This window comes from Bufo bufo, chromosome 9 (assembly GCF_905171765.1).
Source record: "Bufo bufo chromosome 9, aBufBuf1.1, whole genome shotgun sequence".
Lineage (NCBI taxonomy): Eukaryota > Metazoa > Chordata > Amphibia > Anura > Bufonidae > Bufo > Bufo bufo.
Genome location: NC_053397.1, coordinates 130,289,849 through 130,309,244, shown reverse-complemented (window position 1 = coordinate 130,309,244; position 19,396 = coordinate 130,289,849). Strand labels below are relative to the sequence as shown.

Sequence of the window (19,396 nt, the reverse complement as noted above, 5' to 3'; positions counted from 1 at the left end):
TTCCTTTATACACACTCACTTGAGGAACAAATCTAAAAAATTTCCGAGGGCTGAAATTAGTCCAGAAATTTCTGCCTTTCAAAAAAACATTGAAATAGGTCTGAATAAGATCAAGCCAAAAAGATTTTATAGAAACAACCGAACTAGCGCTGAGATTAATGCCATAAGAGAATTACAGGAAGAACAGAACATTGTGATTCGTCCGGCCGATAAGGGGGGCACCATTGTTATTTGGGGAAAAGATCAGTACAATGGGGAGTGTCTATCACAGCTGTCTGACCAATCTACATATAAATTAATAAAAAAAGACCCTACAATCGAGTTTAAGTTGGTTTTAGCAAAATATTGTGATAAAGGCCTTCTGCAGAACATTCTGACTGAACAAGAACATAAATATATTATGGGAACACCGGGCAGACTGCCGATCTTCTACTGCCTGCCGAAGATACATAAGCATATAGTAAACCCTCCAGGACGCCCCATTATATCGGGGATCGGTTCTTTAACAACAACAATATATTGATATCCTGCTGCAGCCATTGGTAAAAACTACCCAGTCCTATATAAAGGACACAACCCAAATTATTGGGGTGTTGGAGGGACTGGACGTCCGACCAGAGTGGATCATTAATACACTAGATGTTCAGTCCCTCTACACTGTAATAGACCATATACAGGGAATCTCATCTTTGAGAAAACAACTTAATGCCAGTGGTACTCTGCAGCAGGAACAAATAGAATTCATAATGGAGGGTGTAGATCACATTCTTCACCACAATTATTTTTTCTTCAATGAGGAATATTATTTACAGTTGAGGGGCACCGCAATGGGTACCAGGTTCGCCCCCAGCTATGCCAACTTATTTTTGGCCCAGAGGGAACATGAATACATAGGTCCCAAGCTTGGGGGCGACCTGGTCCTATGGCGGCGCTACATCGACGATGTGATCTTCATTTGGAGAAATGGTGAAGATGGGCTACAACAATTCATGGAAGAACTTAATAAGAACCTATATAACTTACGTTTCATGGCAGGCATAAATAGAAAGAAGGTAGACTTCCTGGATATACAAATAACAAAAAAAGAAAACAAATACTTGTGCAATACCTATCACAAACCAACATCTAAAAACGGGTTTATCCTTTTCTCTAGCTGTCACCTGCGAAAATGGCTCATAAATGTCCCCTTCGGACAGTTTCGCCGTATTAGGCAAAACTGCACCGAAAATAAAAATTTTGAGGAGGAGGCCACAAAAATGAGTTTACAGTTTAGAGAAAAACAACATTACCCAGTGAAAATACTCGAAGAAGCATTGGGAAAAGTGAGACAGCTGGATAGAAAATCCTTTTTTGAAACCAAACCCCCACAGGACTCCACTAAGAATTCTGAGTTCAGACTAATTTTGCCTTATAATGCCCAATTGAGGCAAATATCGCAGTTGATCAAACGGCATTGGCATCATGTTCTATATGACAAAACCATTGGTCCGATACTACCGGCCCAACCACTCATCACATACACTAAGGCCCCAAATCTGGGTATACAGATAGCCCCCTCAATAAAAAACAAAGGGAAAAAAAAAACAAATGCACAAAGCTGGCTGAACCCCCATGTTTTTTTTAGATGCGGAATATGTATATTGGTCGAACCAAAAGACAGTTAAAAACTAGAATATCAGAACTTCTCAATAATATCACAAAAGGATGTGAAAACAACCCACTATCCAAACATTTTAAAGAGATGCACAATAAGAGCTGTGTGGGCTTATTATTTATGGTGCTGGAGAAGATAGACACACACTGGAGGGGGGGAAATCACATAGAGAAGATGTCGAGAGCCGAATCTAGGCGTATCTATGATTTTGGGAGTATGATGCCAATGGGGCTGAACTCAGAGCTGGAGATTTTCGGCTTTCTGTAGATGTAGGGTCGTCCACCCATGCATTTACAGAGAATCGCATGTCAGGCTGTTTATCAGCACTGCGATCCTCTCTGGATTGTGGGTGTACGTTGCCTGATTCTTCCCTGAATGTGTCAGATTCATAACTATGTGGCCAAATTGTGGCCTAATTTTGAAGATAGATATTTGAACATAAGGATCATCATAAATATAGAATATATAGAATAATTTGTGTATAACTAGAATTAGGAATGGTATTTTAATAAAATAGGACATACAGTAGAATCAGCATTCATAAATGCAAAAAATATTGAAAAAACGCATCAGAAGAAAAAACGCACAATAATCGCATAAAAAAAACGCATGTATAAAAATATTCAAAAAACAGCAAAATCGCATTGACTATGAACTTATAAAGTAATATGGGCAGTCACAGCAGTAAGAAATACCTTTAAAATCGACAGAATAAATCGCATATGTGAAAAATCCACATTGAAGGGTATAAAAACCCACAATTCACTTGCAAGGGGTGTTGCCACTGAGGAAGGGGAGAGCCATCCCCGAAACGTGTCTTGTAAATGCTTCACCCCACAAGGATTTGAACCTCGATTGAACAGTGCACTGTTATCTACAAAGACCCCGAGAATTTGAAAATAGACGCTTCGCACAACCTACCTTAAACCAGCTGGAAATCATCACTGGGAACATAACCCATGTGACACAAAAATTATTGAGACGCCGACAGAGCAGAAGCCGGGACGCCGGCCTGCAGCCGTATCTAACAACAACTCAAAAAACCAGCTGAGTACAAGGGAAGGTAAGCCCACAAATGTGGGTTATTGGTATTGACTTTGTCTTACACTCTGTGAAATATTACCAGCACCGATCTTGCCAATGCGATTGCTTCACACGATTTTTTTATGCGGATTTTTTCAAACGAAAATCTACACGAAAGTTTATGCGAAATTCTGTGAACATTCTTATGAGAACCAATTATAGAGCATTTGGGAAGCATATGGACTGCATTGATAAGTAGTGGAATATACCTGTGTGCCGTCTGTTTGCTGCTGAGACACACAAGATATCTGCAATTGAGTGTATTCCTATTTCAACCATTGTGATATACATCAACCAGACATACAAATAACACGTTTGTTAAGACAGTAACCATAACCTATGTGCAATAATAGCCTCCTGCATACCAGCAGAGTAGGCTATATATTAAAGAAATACCCGGGCATTGCAATCTTTTGTGGACACCTGCACTTGTCAGTATCCACAATAAGAAAACCCAAGTAACATTGGGAGCAATTGAATCTACTGTTTAATTAATTTTTTATTTTTTATGTTTTATCACATGTGCATTTTTATTGTATTTTAACCATACACAGCTATAATAAATTGTTAAGATTCCGTGTGGCTCCGTGTGCATGAGTGTGCCAATCTTCTATTGACAGAAAATTATATTGTTGATCTAATATTTTGAATTATAGATGAGGGTCTCCTAAAACGCCCCCATGAACAAACTGGAGAAACTGGGCGCGAAGTGCATGCCCATTGCGGTCCCTTTGGTCTGAATGTATAGGGATTTTTCAAATCTGAAGACATTGTGAGTGAGGATGAAACAGATACATGTCAAAAGGAAGGATTTTTGTTCTTCAGGCATAAACTCATCATCGTCGAGGAAGCGTTTGGTACAGCTTATCCCCAATTCATGTTTAATATTTGAATAAAGGGCCGTTACATCCAGAGTAAGCCATCGGTACGTGTCCTTCCAGGTGATTCCTTTAATTGCTTGTATCAGAGAGATTGTACCCTTCAGATGTGACGCCAACTTGACTACATGTTTATGCAGGAATATATCCACATAGTGTGACAAATTACACGTAAGGGATGATATCCCTGAGATAATCGGTCTGCCTGGTGGTTTAGAGATATCTTTATGAATCTTAGGTAGATGATAGAACAAAGCGATGGCCGGATCCGTAATTAGGATATATTCTTGTTCCTTCTTAGTCATAATATGGGATGCAGAGTCTACCAGCTCCTTAAGGGCTGTTTCACACGAGCGGATGCTGTGATTTCTTAGTAAAGAGGTCACAGAGAGGCACTGAGCATTATCAGTCATGTTAATGCTTAGTGCCTCTGCAGTCTGCATCGGGTCTTGGCACTCTTTCACGGAGCGGATGCCACGCATGGCATCCGCTCGTGTGAAACAGCCCTAAAGGGAGTCTGTCACCAGCATTTCACTTTTTTAACCCTTCCCACAGCTCCCTAGCATGCTTACAGTTAATAAAAACATTACCTCTGGCATCAATCCTGGACTTATAGAACCCTCAAAAACAATCTTTATAAGATATGCAAATGAGGGCTCGCAAGTGCCCAGGGCAGCGTTACTCTCTTAGGTGCCCTGCTTGCTCAGCCTTCTCATTGCATCCCCCCCTTCCTACCCTCTGCCCGCCCATCCTTTCCCTCTGACCGCCTTTGTACTAACTTGTTATGCTGCCGATATTCCGCGCCGGCGCACTCATTCCTTTGGCCGCGCATGCGCACTGCGATGCCATTCCTTGTACGGCATTTACAGTAACTATTGCGCATGCGCCGGCTAACGACGCCAATTTTATTTATCCATTGGGAGCATTGAGTACAGATTGATGGGAGAAACTAGATTTTTTACAATTTTAAGCACAAGGCCGCAACATAGCAAAATGTGAAAAAGTGAGAGTCTGAAGACTTCCCAAATGCATTATATATTAGTTCATCATAGATCACCCTCTTATGTTTCTCTAACAGTTCACTGTAAGCCCTGCTTGTCTACAAATTAATTGTAAGAGAAGAACATAATTACGCATATGGTACAAATTTGTTGTTCCTTACCTCTTGGCTCCACATATACTGAGATAAGTGGTCTGAGATGATGAAGTTAAAAAAAAACAAGCAATATCATTTTTCAATACTCTGTTGGGAGTTGATTTTTCTATATGTGGCCACACATGTTGTGATGTGGTTGGAATTTGTCAAGGGTTTTGCTAGCATGTTTGCAATAATATAAGAGTAAAGAGTAACGTAAACCTTTGCATCAAATTTTAATGCCCTAAAAAACCTTTCTAATATACTTATTATAAATTTTGCATTTTTTTTTCCCTACCTACAGCGCACCATTCACTGTGCGCTTAAAACTCAGTTTTCTGTACACCGCTGACAGCTCAGCGAGTACGGAGTACTGACTGTGAAATTATCAATGGGGCTGCAGCAGCGCAGTGAGTATGGCAGGAGAGCATATCGCTGCTCCCCCAGAGGTTTACTAACTCCTGGCATAGCACATTGGTATCCTGTACCCATGAGCTATGCCAGGAGTTAGTAATCCTCTAGGGGTATTGGCAGGAGCAGTAAATATGTACTCCTGCCTGACTCACAGTGCTGCTGCAGCCCCATTCGTACATTTCACACTCCGTACTCCGTTCATCGCTGAGCTGTCAGCTGTGTACAGAGAACTGAGTTTTAAGTGCACAGTGAAATGGTGCGTTTAGGTAAGGAAAAGACCTAAGAAAAATTAAAAAAATTAAATAAATAAAGTATATTAGAAAAAGTTTTTTTTAGGCATTAAGGATATTATATTAAAATTTGATGCAAAGGTTTAGTTTCTCTGTAATGAAATTTGTGTAGAGGTAACGGTGGACATTCTATGTCCACCCATGTGCTAACATCTCTGTATATTAGATAGAATAACTAAAAATGTGGCTACTGTATTAACCTAGTCTGAATATTTGGACATTTTGAGTGAAAAATATCTTTTATGAGCTATAAAATTTGAAATACGTAAATTGTGCTTTTTTGTTAAAATGTCAGATTTTTATATCCAGCAACATTGGATTAAAGTTTTATATTAGTTTAAAGAGCTGGATAGTTTTCTATCAAAATAGCAGTGTTTACCAACCAGGGTTTGATGTAACCTGGTTAGGGCTTCCCCAAAAGACAACATCAGCAAAAGCTGTCACTTTTACAAAAGGGATGAAGCAGATGTAAGTGTTCCCTAGAATTAGAATTTTTTTTAGGGGTTCCCTATTGTAGATAATTGTGGAATTACTGCCTTGACACCTACCTAGATAACATAGTGCCCTCTTTTTTTTATCACATTGTTCATCATTCCATTCCCCCTCTCTTTTGATCTTCGGATGTAAATCTCACACAATCTGGGTTTTTCTTTTTATTGTTTTGGGTTCTCCTTGTGCCAATTTTCTTCAGGTTTGTGAGCGATTTGTTGGTTCCAATCCAAATCCAAATTTGGTTTATTTTTCGCAACCCTATCCAATAGTGGATATCATCTTCAGGCAGGTTTTGGATTAAAAAAGAGATTTCCTCTTTGTTCTGAATTGCAACCATGTCAGTAAAATTTCTTCTACACCAATTACGGGATTCATTCCATGTATGCACCTTGGTGCTATAATGATAAGTCCATGCAGATACTCCTACAATTTTTAAAATCCTAAAAAAAAAAAAAACAGAGATGGTGTTTCAGAAATCTTTTTTTCATAATTTACGTGTAAAATATAACATAAAGTTAAATGTAAAATGACAACTTTGCATAAATCAATAGTGCAGGCGAATGTAAGCAACTTTTTGATATATCTTATCAGATAAAATGTCCCTTGTTCTAGAGTTATCAGCTGTTTCTCACCCCTTACTATATACACACAGTTTCCTAAACTATATTCTTATCTGTATTTTATAAGAAATCAGTCTTGCGAGCCAGGCATCAGTGAAAACACTGATGCTGACGCATTACCCTAGCTGTGCCACGTCATAACTGACCGCAGCATTTGCAGGGTGTGTGGAGGGAGGGAGCTTCCTCCCCATCGGGTCCCCACGCTGCGGTTACAAGGACACAATGGCTGTGAAAGCTGCCGGATGCCTTCCATGTAAGCCTGTGAGACCCAGCCGCCTGGGTCTCACAGGCAAGCAGGCTGTAAGTGTATTACACTGTGTAATACACTTACAACCAATGCATTGCAATACTGATGTATTGTAATGCATTGTAGAGGGATCAGACCATTTTCCTTTAATTCTTGTAGAACACCTCAAGGGTTAACAAAGTTTGTAGCATTAGTTTTTAATAATTTGAGGGGCCGAGATTTCATTACGCAAGCTGCTCAAAATCAACTTTATAACTGAATTGGTGTTTATAAATGGTTTTGGAAATTTTCCTTGAAAATTTTGAAAAAAAAAAGCCTTCTAACGTCCTATTTTTTTTTATGACATTCACAAAATGATGCCAACATAAAATAGACATATGGAAAATGTAAACTAATAATTATTTTGTGAGGTATAAAACCCAAAAAAGCAGAAAAATGCATATTTAGAAAATAGTGAAATGTTTCAATTTTTTTCTAATTTTTGGATAAAAAAAAAAAAGGTAAAACATATTGATTAAAATTTATTACTAACATGAAGTACAATGTGTCCACAAGAAAACATTCTCAGAACGGCTTGGATAAGAAGAAGTGGGAAAATCAGCCTGGGAAGTTAAAGTTAAAAGTGTCTGTGTCCTGAAGGGGTTAAAGAGGCAACTACTGGCAACAGTTGCCTGTGATAGGTCTTCTTGGCCTCACATGCTTTGGTTGTGTTTCATGTGGATTTCTGGACTTGTGACCTTCTGCCTGTTGTTGGACTCTAACTGCTGATCTGGTTCTGGTGTTACCTCACGATTTTGACATTGCTTGGTATATTACTCTACATTGTGTCTTCCCTAGTAATGCTTGTAGTCGAGGAAAAAGTGGACTCTCAAGTTGTGCTGTCATAGAATGCAGGGGACCGATCAGATGCAAAATAAAAAGGTATATTTTATTGTATGAAAAGCAACGTGTTTCAGAGAGTATAATGGCCTCCTTCGTCAGGTGATTCATGTGTAATAGGACACTGTCAATGACAGTATTCTCTGGTTTTTTACTTTTCCTTTTGTCTCCCCTAAGTAGGTCCTGCGCACTTAGTCAGGTCAGGGACTGTAACTCAGTTGGTGGATGCCATTTAGGTGGTGTGGTGGAGGTCAGGTCTGCACTGTTCCCTACCTAAGGTGACAGGTACAACAGACACCATGTCTAAATATGGATTTATTTCAGGAACTAGTTGAGAAGGAACTGAAACAAATGCATGACACTCTCAAGGACGCCAGCGTATCCCACAAGAACAAAAACAAGCTCTAAAGAGCTATCAGACAATAAAAAAATAACTATAAAAATGGCAGACAAGGGGGATCAGTTGGTCGTCCTTGACAGAGAGGTATACTACAATCAAATAATAAAATCCTGAGAGAGGACAATACATACATCAAACTTCCCTCCAATCCTATTGTAAATACCAAAACAGAATAAAAAGAAATCCTAAAGATAGGTTTGAATCATGCATTTATTACACAAAAGCAGTATGTTTTCATGAATGTAAACTATCCAATTACCCCAATCATGCATGCAGTCCCAAAGATTCACAAAAAGGTAAATCCACCGCCCCACGCCCTATAGTTAGTGGCATAGGGTCCTTAACAGAAAGACTTGGTAATTGGCTGGACTGTATAATCCAACCTTGGTCAAGAGGACACCGGGTTACATCAAGGAACACATCAGAAGTCCTCCGGTCATTCTATAATAAACAATAGAAATCCCATTACAGATGGCTCACGGTAGACGTGGTAGCATTATACCCTCTATCCCACATTCCATTGCACTAGAAGCATTAGAGTATCATCTCCATAGGTGCAGTGGATACGGGGATGAATTTATTGATTATGTCCCTTGATGTAACCCGCTTCCTCATGTGCCATAATTATTTTTTGTTTGACAATGAGTTTTACCTTTAATCACAGGGTGTTTCAATGGGGGCCAAATATTCCCCAGCCCTCGCTAATTTAACAATGATTTATTGGGAGCAAAAATACATATATAATGTTAATAATCCATTTGCTCACTGTCTGAACTGGTATGGCAGGTACATCGACGATCTGCTCATAATCTAGAGTAGCGATGTGCCTGCCATACACCAAGTTCATGCAGTACCTACAAAATAAGAATTATAACCTTAAATTCACATACAATGAAGATTCGAGTATGATTGAATTTTGGATTTGAGGCTCACGGGTTCCCAAACAAAACCATTCAAACAAAAACCTATAGAAAGGAGATTGCAGGGAATACAATTCTACGGGCTGACAGTCCATCACTGCCACCATACCATCAAATCTATCCCAGTGGGAGAATTTATACGGGCCAGGAGAAACTGTAACACATTGGAAGCGTTCAAACAGAAATGGTTATGTTATATGGCGGCGCCTCTTAGATAGAAAATATACTGAATGGGATGATCTCAAGAGGCCTCCAAATAGCAAAAAATAAACCCAGGGAATTATTGCTTTTTAAAAATAAAAATAAGAACAAAAGCATAAATGAAGATGGTAAAAACAACTACAAAAATAAAATGATATACAAAAGAGCCAAAACACAGTGTTTGGAAAAAATACAATATGCGCAAATTAATACAGATGAGGAATCAAGGGAAAATAACAACAAAAAAATAATACAACCCAACTCTGGTACTTACGTACCGCCGCCAATACAATCTAATTCAGAATATTATTAAAAAAATACCTGCCAGTATTATATGAGAACAACATACGTAATACGTACTCAAAGAGGGCTGTAGGATTGTATCAAAAAGACCGCACACAATAGGAAACTCTCTGTCCCCGTCTATGTTCGTACGAGAAACTTGCCCACAAACTAGTACATGGCTAACATACAAAGGGTTCACACGTTGCCGTAGTCAGCGCTGCCGCACACTGCATTTATGCACAAAATAAAAAAACTTTTTGTAATGCAGATCACACTCAAACTTATAATATTAAGTCCTACACACTGCAATACCAAAGCAGTAGATTATGTGATCTGGTGTGAACATTGCGACAAAATGTATATAGGGTGCACTATAAGAAAATTCAAAAATCGGATTTTGGAACACCTGAACTATATAGACAACCCTTCTACACCAACATATCAAATGTAGCAAAACATTTTATTGAAAAACATAACCGGAGCCCCAAACATTTTAAAGCATATGCCATAGAACAAGTAAAAACCTCTATCAGAGGAGGGAACATAAGACATCAAGTAAACCTGAGAGGGCTTTTTGGATATTTAAAACTGGAGACAAGATATCCAAAGGGTCTCAAACCTAAGTAAGGGAAATTATGCATTTTTATTAATATTGCCCTATAATTTATGAATGTATGGATCAATGAATATTTCTATACGCTTATGGCATACATGCTGAATATTTATGCATGTATATATTTTCTATTAATATATCCAGCAACACTATTTGAAAAAGTCAGAAACCAAACTGAGAAGTAACGCGAATATAATGTGAATGAATACCTATCCAACGCAGCGGATTTGCCAGCAGAGTTTTTCACATTTTTGGTTTCTTTTCTTTTCATATTTTATTTGTATGTTATGAAATTTTTAATATGTTAGAAGAGAAAATCTGTATGTATAGAAACAAGTATGTTTTTAAAGTAACTTTATGTAAATCTCTGTATGTCAGATATTCAATTGGAATGGTTCTGGTGCTCCAGGTGATAATTATTAGAGACATGTGTTGTGCAAAGGAGAGGAATCCAATTGCCCCATGCTGTTTTCTCTCTCCACCCTGTGCATAGTCACGGGTGGGAGTGACTATAACGTTAATTATACACATTTGAGCTCTTATTTATACCTGATGAACACCGACACACACCACTGTTACGAATAAGAATTTTTTCGAAACGCGTCAACAGCCTACACCAGAGAGAATTTGAGTCCTGTATTGTCTGTGCACAATTGCTACAATAAAGATGGAGAACTTGACACTTCAAAAAAAGTGAGTGCTGGAGTCTGAATCTTTCCATTATTTCTTGTACTTCTACCTAACATGCATGCTTCAGTTAAGTAATTATTAAACTTAATCCTAGCCAATGTGTATCATATAATAAAAGGATCTAAGCAATGACTACATCCCCAAACCTCATTTTTTTAGAGGATCGCTCACATATATAGCCATTGAACACTGCCGTAGCTAGTGAGCAGACTACTTGTTGACCTGTATTGTTTGCTGGGAACTTTCAGGCACAAATATCTCACAATAATAGCTGCTGATTAATTCAGCATGAACCCTGTCTGATCGGGATGTCTAATTTTAGACAGACAAGTAGCCAGTACTTAGGCTATAATCTCTGTGTCTACCAGCAATAAATATTAGGCCTATAAGGGTCCAGCCCTAAAGGCGAATTATCAGGTTTTGGAAGAAAAACTATCATTGCCTCTCTCATAGAATCAGACATTTTTAATTTTGACCAAGATGTCTACTTATGATAGTCAAGATAGAATAACCTGTTACCACCCCTTCTTGTATAACTCTGCAGTTCAGGAGCTTTATTATTAGCTAAAGATGACACTGCATCCTGCAATTCATCCAGCACTGTTGGAGCATCTAAGATTATTCTATCTATATCAGATACTTGTGACAGAGTAAAAATTTATCAGATACTCCTCAATCTCAACATCTATCCTGCAGTTGCTTCCCCAATTACTAAGTCTTCGCTTATTCCTGCTGATAAGCTGGAAGCCATTATGGCCTCCCACACTACATTTAATTGAGCCGACGCTGCATTGATATAAAAGTCAGTGATATGCTGGGGATAACATTAATGTCTACTACATTCAACCAAAATGCTTTGAGAGGAATCATGAGGGTAATATTTGTAGTCAGTTTTTCTTCAGTGTGTGGTTGAAGTACTTTATTTCAAACTTATCAAATTCACAGGTTGTTTGTTAAATTTCGCTCCTCTTTGAACCTAACACTTTTGTCTAGAAAGGCTACTCCAGTTTTATGCATCACTGCCTATCGGAATAGCTTTTGGAACTTCCTTTGTGACTTTTAAAAAAAGTCCCAGTGATAAGTTTGGAGTGAATCAAAATTATTCGTTGGTGAAAAATTAAGTCATAAAAGCGAAATATCAGTTGCTTGGAGGAAATATTTACCACATCCAATTTGGAAGCTTTGGTTATTTCCACTTCTGTTGTCGGGTTGTAACCCTGTTCTTTCTTCTGTGTGTTCTTAGCTCGATCTGTTGTTTTTTTGAAAAATGTTTAATACATTTTTGCTTGCCAATTTTAAAGTAGGAAAGCTAGATAGGATAGTAGTACTACCTGAGCTTGAAGCATAATCCGAGTCCTGCCTGAAGTTTGGACAGGGCTAAAGATGACCTGATAAACAAATGAATAGGGATGAGCGAACCCGAACTGTATAGTTCGGGTTCGTACTGAATTTTGGGGTGTCCCGTGACACGGACCCCGAACCTTTTTCGTAAAAGTCCGGGTTCGGGTTCGGTGTTCGGCGCTTTCTTGGCGCTTTTTGAAAGGCTGCAAAGCAGCCAATCACAAGCGTCATACTACTTGCCCCAAGAGGCCTTCACAGCCTTGACTACTATTGGCATGGCTGTGATTGGCCAGTGCAGCATGTGACCCAGCCTCTATATAAGCTTGGTCACGTAGCGCTGCACGTCACTCTGCTGATTCAAGCATAGGGAGAGTTGCTGCTGGCGACGTTAGGGGCGAGATTAGGCAGATAATTCCTCCAAAAGACTTAATTCAGTGATCGATCTCCAGCTGTGGAACATTGAAGTGCTAATATTGAATTGCTCACTTTTTTTAGGTGCCCAGAGCGTTTTATATCACTTTTTTCTGGGGTGATCGGTGGCCATTTTGTGGCTTGTGGTGCCCCAGCACAAGCCTACCACCAAGTGCATTTAACCATCAATAGTGTGGTTATTTTTTGCTATATCCTACATCAGGTGCAGGCTGAGCCTGTGTCACCCAAGTGCATTTTAACCATCAATAGTGTGGTTAATTTTTTGGCGCATATACTACATCAGGTGCAGGCTGAGCCTGTGTCACCCAAGTGGCGTTTAACCATTAATAGTGTGGTTATTTTTTGGCCATATACTACATCAGGGGCAAGTTGAGCCTGTCACCCAGCGCCTAAAAAATAGCCCTGACATTTATATTCCTACTTTCAAGGTGCTGATAGTGTCATTCTGAAAAACTTAACACACACGCTACAGTGCAGATACAGTCTAATTCTGTGATTAAAGGTATACCTGTTCAGACAGCGCCTAAAAAATAGCCCTGACATTTATATTCCTCCAAATCAGTACTGTTTTAGCTGGTCAAATTATTTGTAGTGATCGTAAAAGCACAGTTTTTGTTCTGGGTTGAAAAACTATTCCCAAATTTGCCATTTTCAAAATTGGGGTGAAACGGGAACAATGAGGAAAACATCTAGTAAGGGACGCGGACACGGACGTGGACATGGTCGCGGTGGTGTTAGTGGACCCTCTGGTGCTGGGAGAGGACGTGGCCGTTCTGCCACAGCCACACGTCCTAGTGTACCAACTACCTCAGGTCCCAGTAGCGCCAGAATTTACAGGGATATTTGGTGGGGGCCCAATGCCGTTCTAAGGATGGTAAGGCCTGAGCAGGTACAGGCATTAGTCAATTGGGTGGCCGCCAGTGCATCCAGGCACGTTCACATATATCTCCCACCCAGGTCTTTCTGCAGAAAGCGCACAGATGGCGCATGAAAACCAAGCCCATCAGTCTGTCACATCACCCCCATGCATATCAGGAAAGTGTCTGAGGCCTCAAGTTATGCAGAAGTCTCTTATGCTGTTTGAAGACTCTGCTGCCTGGTTTCCCAAGGGCATCCACCTAGCCCTTCCCCAGGGGTGGAAGAGATAGAATGCACTAACGCACAGCCACTTATGTTTCCTGATGATGAGGACATGGGAATACCACCTCAGCACGTCTCTGATGATGACGAAACACAGGTGCCAACTGCTGCGTCTTTCTGCAGTGTGCAGACTGAACAGGAGGTCAGGGATCAAGACTGGGTGGAAGACGATGCAGGGGACGATGAGGTCCTAGACCCCACATGGAATGAAGGTCGTGCCACTGACTTTCACAGTTCGGAGGAAGAGGCAGTGGTGAGACCGAGCCAACAGCGTAGCAAAAGAGGGGAGCAGTGGGCAAAATCAGAACACCCGCCGCCAAGAGACTCCGCCTGCTACTGACCGCCACCATCTGGGACCGAGCACCCCAAAGGCAGCTTCAAGGAGTTCTCTGGCATGGCACTTCTTTAAACAATGTGCTGACGACAAACCCGAGTGGTTTGCACGCTGTGCCATCAGAGCCTGAAGCGAGGCATTAACGTTCTGAACCTTAGCACAACCTGCATGACCAGGCACCTGCATGCAAAGCATGAACTGCAGTGGAGTAAACACCTTAAAAACAAGGAAGTCACTCAGGCTCCCCCTGCTACCTCTTCTGCTGCTGCCGCCTCGGCCTCTTCTGCTGCTGCAGCCTCGGCCTCTTCCTCCACCCTGGAGGAACGTTGGCACCTGCCGCCCAGCAAACATGGGATGTACCACCAACACCACCACCTGCGTCACCAAGCATCTCAACCATGTCACACGGCAGCGTTCAGCTCTCCATCTCACAAACATTTGAGAGAAAGCGTAAATTCCCACCTAGCCACCCTCGATCCCTGGCCCTGAATGCCAGCATTTCTAAACTACTGGCCTATGAAATGCTGTCATTTAGGCTGGTGGACACAGACAGCTTCAAACAGCTCATGTCGCTTGCTGTCCCCACAGTATGTTGTTCCCAGCCGCCACTACTTCTCCAAGAGAGCCGTGCCTTCCCTGCACAACCAAGTGTCCGATAAAATCAAGTGTGTACTGTGCAACGCCATCTGTGGCAAGGTCCACCTAACCACAGATAGGTGGACCAGTAAGCACGGCCAGGGACGCTATATCTCCCTAACTGCACACTGGGTAAATGAAGTGGCGGCTGGGCCCCAGGCGGAGAGCTGTTTGGCGCACGTCCTTCCGCCGCCAAGGATCGCAGGGCAACATTCTTTGCCTCCTGTCTCCTCCTCCTCCTACTCAGCTTCCTCCTCCTCTTCTTCCACCTGCTCATCCAGTCAGCCACACACCTTCACCACCAACTTCAGCACAGCCCGGGGTAAACGTCAGCAGTCCGTTCTGAAACTCATATGTTTGGGGGACAGGCCCCACACCGCACAGGAGTTGTGGCGGGGAATAGAACAACAGACCGACGAGTGGTTGCTGCCGGTGAGCCTCAAGCCCGGCCTGGTGGTGTGCGATAATGGGCGAAATCTCGTTGCAGCTCTGGGACTAGCCGGTTTGACGCACATCCCTTGCCTGGCGCATGTGCTGAATTTGGTGGTGCAGAAGTTCATTCGCAACTACCCCGACATGTCAGAGCTGCTGCATAAAGTGCAGGCCGTCTGTTCGCGCTTCCGGCGTTCACACCCTGCCGCTGCTCGCCTGTCTGCGCTACAGCGTAACTTCGGCCTTCCTGGTCAACGCCTCATATGCGGCGTGCCCACCAGGTGGAACTCCACCTTGCACATGCTGGACAGACTGTGCGAGCAGCAGCAGGCCATAGTGGAGTTTCAGCTGCAGCACGCACGGGTCAGTCGCACTGCGGAACAGCACCACTTCACCACCAATGACTGGGCCTCCATGCGAGACCTGTGTCCCCTGTTGCGCTGTTTCGAGTACTCCACCAACATGGCCAGTGGCGATGACGCCGTTATCAGCGTTACAATACCACTTCTATGTCTCCTTGAGAAAACACTTAGGGCGATGATGGAAGAGGAGGTGGCCCAGGAGGAAGAGGAGGAAGAGGGGTCATTTTTAGCACTTTCAGGCCAGTCTCTCGAAGTGACTCAGAGGGAGGTTTTTTGCAACAGCAGAGGCCAGGTACAAATGTGGCGAGACAGGGCCCACTACTGGAGGACGAGGATGAGGAGGAGGTGGAGGAGGATGAGGATGAAGCATGTTCACAGCGGGGTGGCACCCAAAGCAGCTCGGGCCCATCACTGGTGCGTGGCTGGGGGGAAACACAGAACGATGACGATACGCCTCCCACAGAGGACAGCTTGTCCTTACCTCTGGGCAGCCTGGCACACATGAGCGACTACATGCTGCAGTGCCTGCACAACGACAGCAGAGTTGCCCACATTTTAACGTGTGCGGACTACTGGGTTGCCACCCTGCTGGTTTCCCGGTACAAAGAATGTGCCCACCTTACTTCCTACACTGGAGCGTGATAGGAAGATGCGCGAGTACAAGCGCACGTTGGTAGACGCGCTACTGAGAGCATTCCCAAATGTCACAGGGGAACCAGTGGAAGCCCAAGGGCGAAGGCAGAGGAGGAGCAAGAGGTCGCCAACGCAGCTGTGTCACGCCCAGCTCCTCTGAGGGCAGGGTTAGCATGGCAGAGATGTGGAAAAGTTTTGTCACCACGCCACAGCTAACTGCACCACCACCTGATACGGAACGTGTTAGCAAGAGGCAACATTTCACTAACATGGTGGAACAGTACCTGTGCACACCCCTCCACGTACTGACTGATGGTTCGGCCCCATTCAACTTCTGGGTCTCCAAATTGTCCACGTGGCCAGAGCTAGCCTTTTATGCTTTGGAGGTGCTGGCCTGCCCGGCGGCCAGCGTTTTGTCTGAACGTGTATTCAGCACGGCAGGGGGCGTCATTACAGACAAACGCAGCCGCCTGTCTACAGCCAATGTGGACAAGCTGACGTTCATAAAAATGAACCAGGCATGGATCCCACAGGACCTGTCCATCCCATGTGCAGATTAGACATTAACTACCTCCCCTTAACCATATATTATTTTACTCCAGGGCACTTCCTCATTCAATCCTATTTTTATTTTCATTTTAACCATTATATTGCGGGGCAACCCCAAAGTTGAATGAACCTCTCCTCTGTCTGGGTGCCGGGGCCTACATATGTGACAGTGGCCTGTTCCAGTGGTGGGTGACGTGAAGCCTGATTCTCTGCTATAACATGAAGACTGATTCTGTGCTGACATGAAGCCAGATTCTCTGTTACGGACCTCTCTCCTCTGTCTGGGTGCCGGGGCCTCAATATGTGACAGTGGCATGTTCCAGTGGTGGGTGACGTGAAGCCTGATTCTCTGCTATGACATGAAGACTGATTCTGTGCTGACATGAAGCCAGGTTCTCTGTTACGGGACCTCTCTCCTGTCTGGGTGCCAGGGCCTAAATGTGTGACAGTGGCCTCTTCCAGTGATGGGTGACGTGAAGCCTGATTCTCTGCTATGACATGAAGACTGATTCTGTGCTGACATGAAGCCAGATTCTCTGTTACGGGACCTCTCTCCTCTGTCTGGGTGCCAGGGCCTAAATGTGTGACAGTGGCCTCTTCCAGTGGTGGGTGACGTGAAGCCTGATTCTCTGCTATGACATGAAGACTAATTCTGTGCTGACATGAAGCCAGATTCTCTGTTACTGGATCTCTCTCCTCTGTCTGGGTGCCGGGGCCTAAATATGTGACAGTGGCCTGTTCCAGTGGTGGGTGACGTGAAGCCTGATTCTCTGCTATGACATGAAGACTGATTCTCTGCTGACATGAAGCCAGATTCTCTGCTATGACATGAAGACTGATTCTCTGCTGACGTGAAGCCAGATTCTCTGCTATGGACCTCTGTCCAATTGATATTGGTTAATTTTTTATTTTTTTATTTTTATTTAATTCATTTCCCTATCCACATTTGTTTGCAGGGGATTTACCTACATGTTGCTGCCTTTTGCAGCCCTCTAGCTCTTTCCTGGGCTGTTTTACAGCCTTTTTAGTGCTGAAAAGTTCGGGTCCCCATTGACCGGGTTCGGGACGAAGTTCGGTTCGGGTTCGGATCCCGAACCCGAACATTTCCGGGAAGTTCGGCCGAACTTCTCGAACCCGAACATTTAGGTGTTCGCTCAACTCTACAAATGAACAGTTCTGATAGGAAGAAATTACAGAGAGTGACATTTGTTCACAAATTTCATCCTTACAACGCAGGTTTTGACAATGTGGTCCGAAAACACTGGCAATTACTGACTAAGGCCTATCCAGGTGTGGAGGAATTTAAAAATCCAACTTTGATTTGTAATAAGCGAAACCCTAGTTACAGGGATAAATTGGTACATGCAGGCCTGGGTAGTAATAAAGAGGGCTTGAGACAGAGCATCTTAGTTACTTGGAAAAAAGGGCACTTTTCCGTGCCTCCATTGTTTTCAATGTTCCCACATTATAAAGGGCTCTGTATTTCACCATCCCCATACAGGGAAGGCCTTCAAAATAGATGGCATTTTCACCTGTGAATCTACCAATGTTATATATTTCATAAAATGCCCATGTGGGCTGCTATATATTGGAGAAACAATGCAGATCATAAGAGACCGGATTTTTAAACACAAGTCGACAATAAGGACAAAAAAAACTGCTGTTACTTCTACCTTATCATTTTGATAAATATAAACATTCCATTGCACAATTCCAGGTTTTGGAACAAATAAAGAGACCTAGGAGAGGGGGTGACATCAAAAAACTTTTATTACGTAGAGGCGTATTGGATCCATATGTTGGATACATTACAACCGAGAGGCTTAAACAAGGAATATGAGATCTCTAAATATGTGTATCTATAAATTATCATTTTATTTTTATTAATTTTATCTGCAGACCTTATCCTCACACTAAAATATTATCACTGGAAGATTAGACTGTATCCTTTGACTACACATAATTACAAGTTATATTTGTATCATGTATTGTGTTTATATCATTTGTTGTGTTTTGTTTGATTACCGCCAGAAATGGGGAATCTGACATCTAATGTGTGACTCATTGCTTCACCTATATATACCACGTGTATACCTGATTTTTTACCTGTTGACAAACGCATATTAGCCGAAACACGTCCTTGTACACGCTATACAATATGTGGAGTTAATTAAAAGCATAACCGAAAAGTAAGATAAGACTGCCGGGATTTCTTTCTTTACACAGAGAAAACTATTGAGGCTGCCCCACACTACTCGGCATTCCTATAAACCTGGGACACGATCAGCCCTGGGGAGCGGCAAGCTGCAATATCACAATCTGAGAAATCTGACTATGATGATGATTTTGTGTTGGACAGGACCCAGTGGTGGATCCAGAGCCTGGTCTCAGGAGGGGCACTTCCAGATTGTTTTGTGGCGGCGGACAGAAAATAATGTGTTGCTTATAGAATAGACTATTTTATTTAACCTATTGTACAGCTCTAACCTTATTTAAAAGGAGAGGTGGACAGTATATACTGTATGAGGCAGTGGAGAGGTGAGGTGGACAGTATATACTGAATGAGGCAGTGGAGAGGTGAGGTGGATAGTATATACTGTATGAGGCAGGGCCAGTCTGATCACACTCTGCACTGAGGAGAGAGATGGCAGCACTCCCCCCGCACCACAGAGACAACACAGGACCCCCACACCTTACCACAGAGTACAGATGTAGACAGATTTCTTGTAATGGTTC

The 19,396-nt window shown here is 42.5% G+C and overlaps 1 protein-coding gene across 5 annotated transcripts in view; it reads right to left on the bottom strand.

Moving 5' to 3' along the window:
• Nucleotides 1-19,396, bottom strand: part of LOC120979628 (E-selectin-like) — a 1,421,133-nt gene that overhangs the window by 823,842 nt on the left and 577,895 nt on the right. For all 5 annotated transcript variants that reach the window (XR_005774339.1, XM_040408494.1, XM_040408497.1 and 2 more), the window contains exon 3: nt 6,003-6,386. The gene's annotated coding sequence lies outside the window, so the exon portion shown is untranslated. The remainder of the gene's footprint in view (nt 1-6,002; nt 6,387-19,396) is intronic.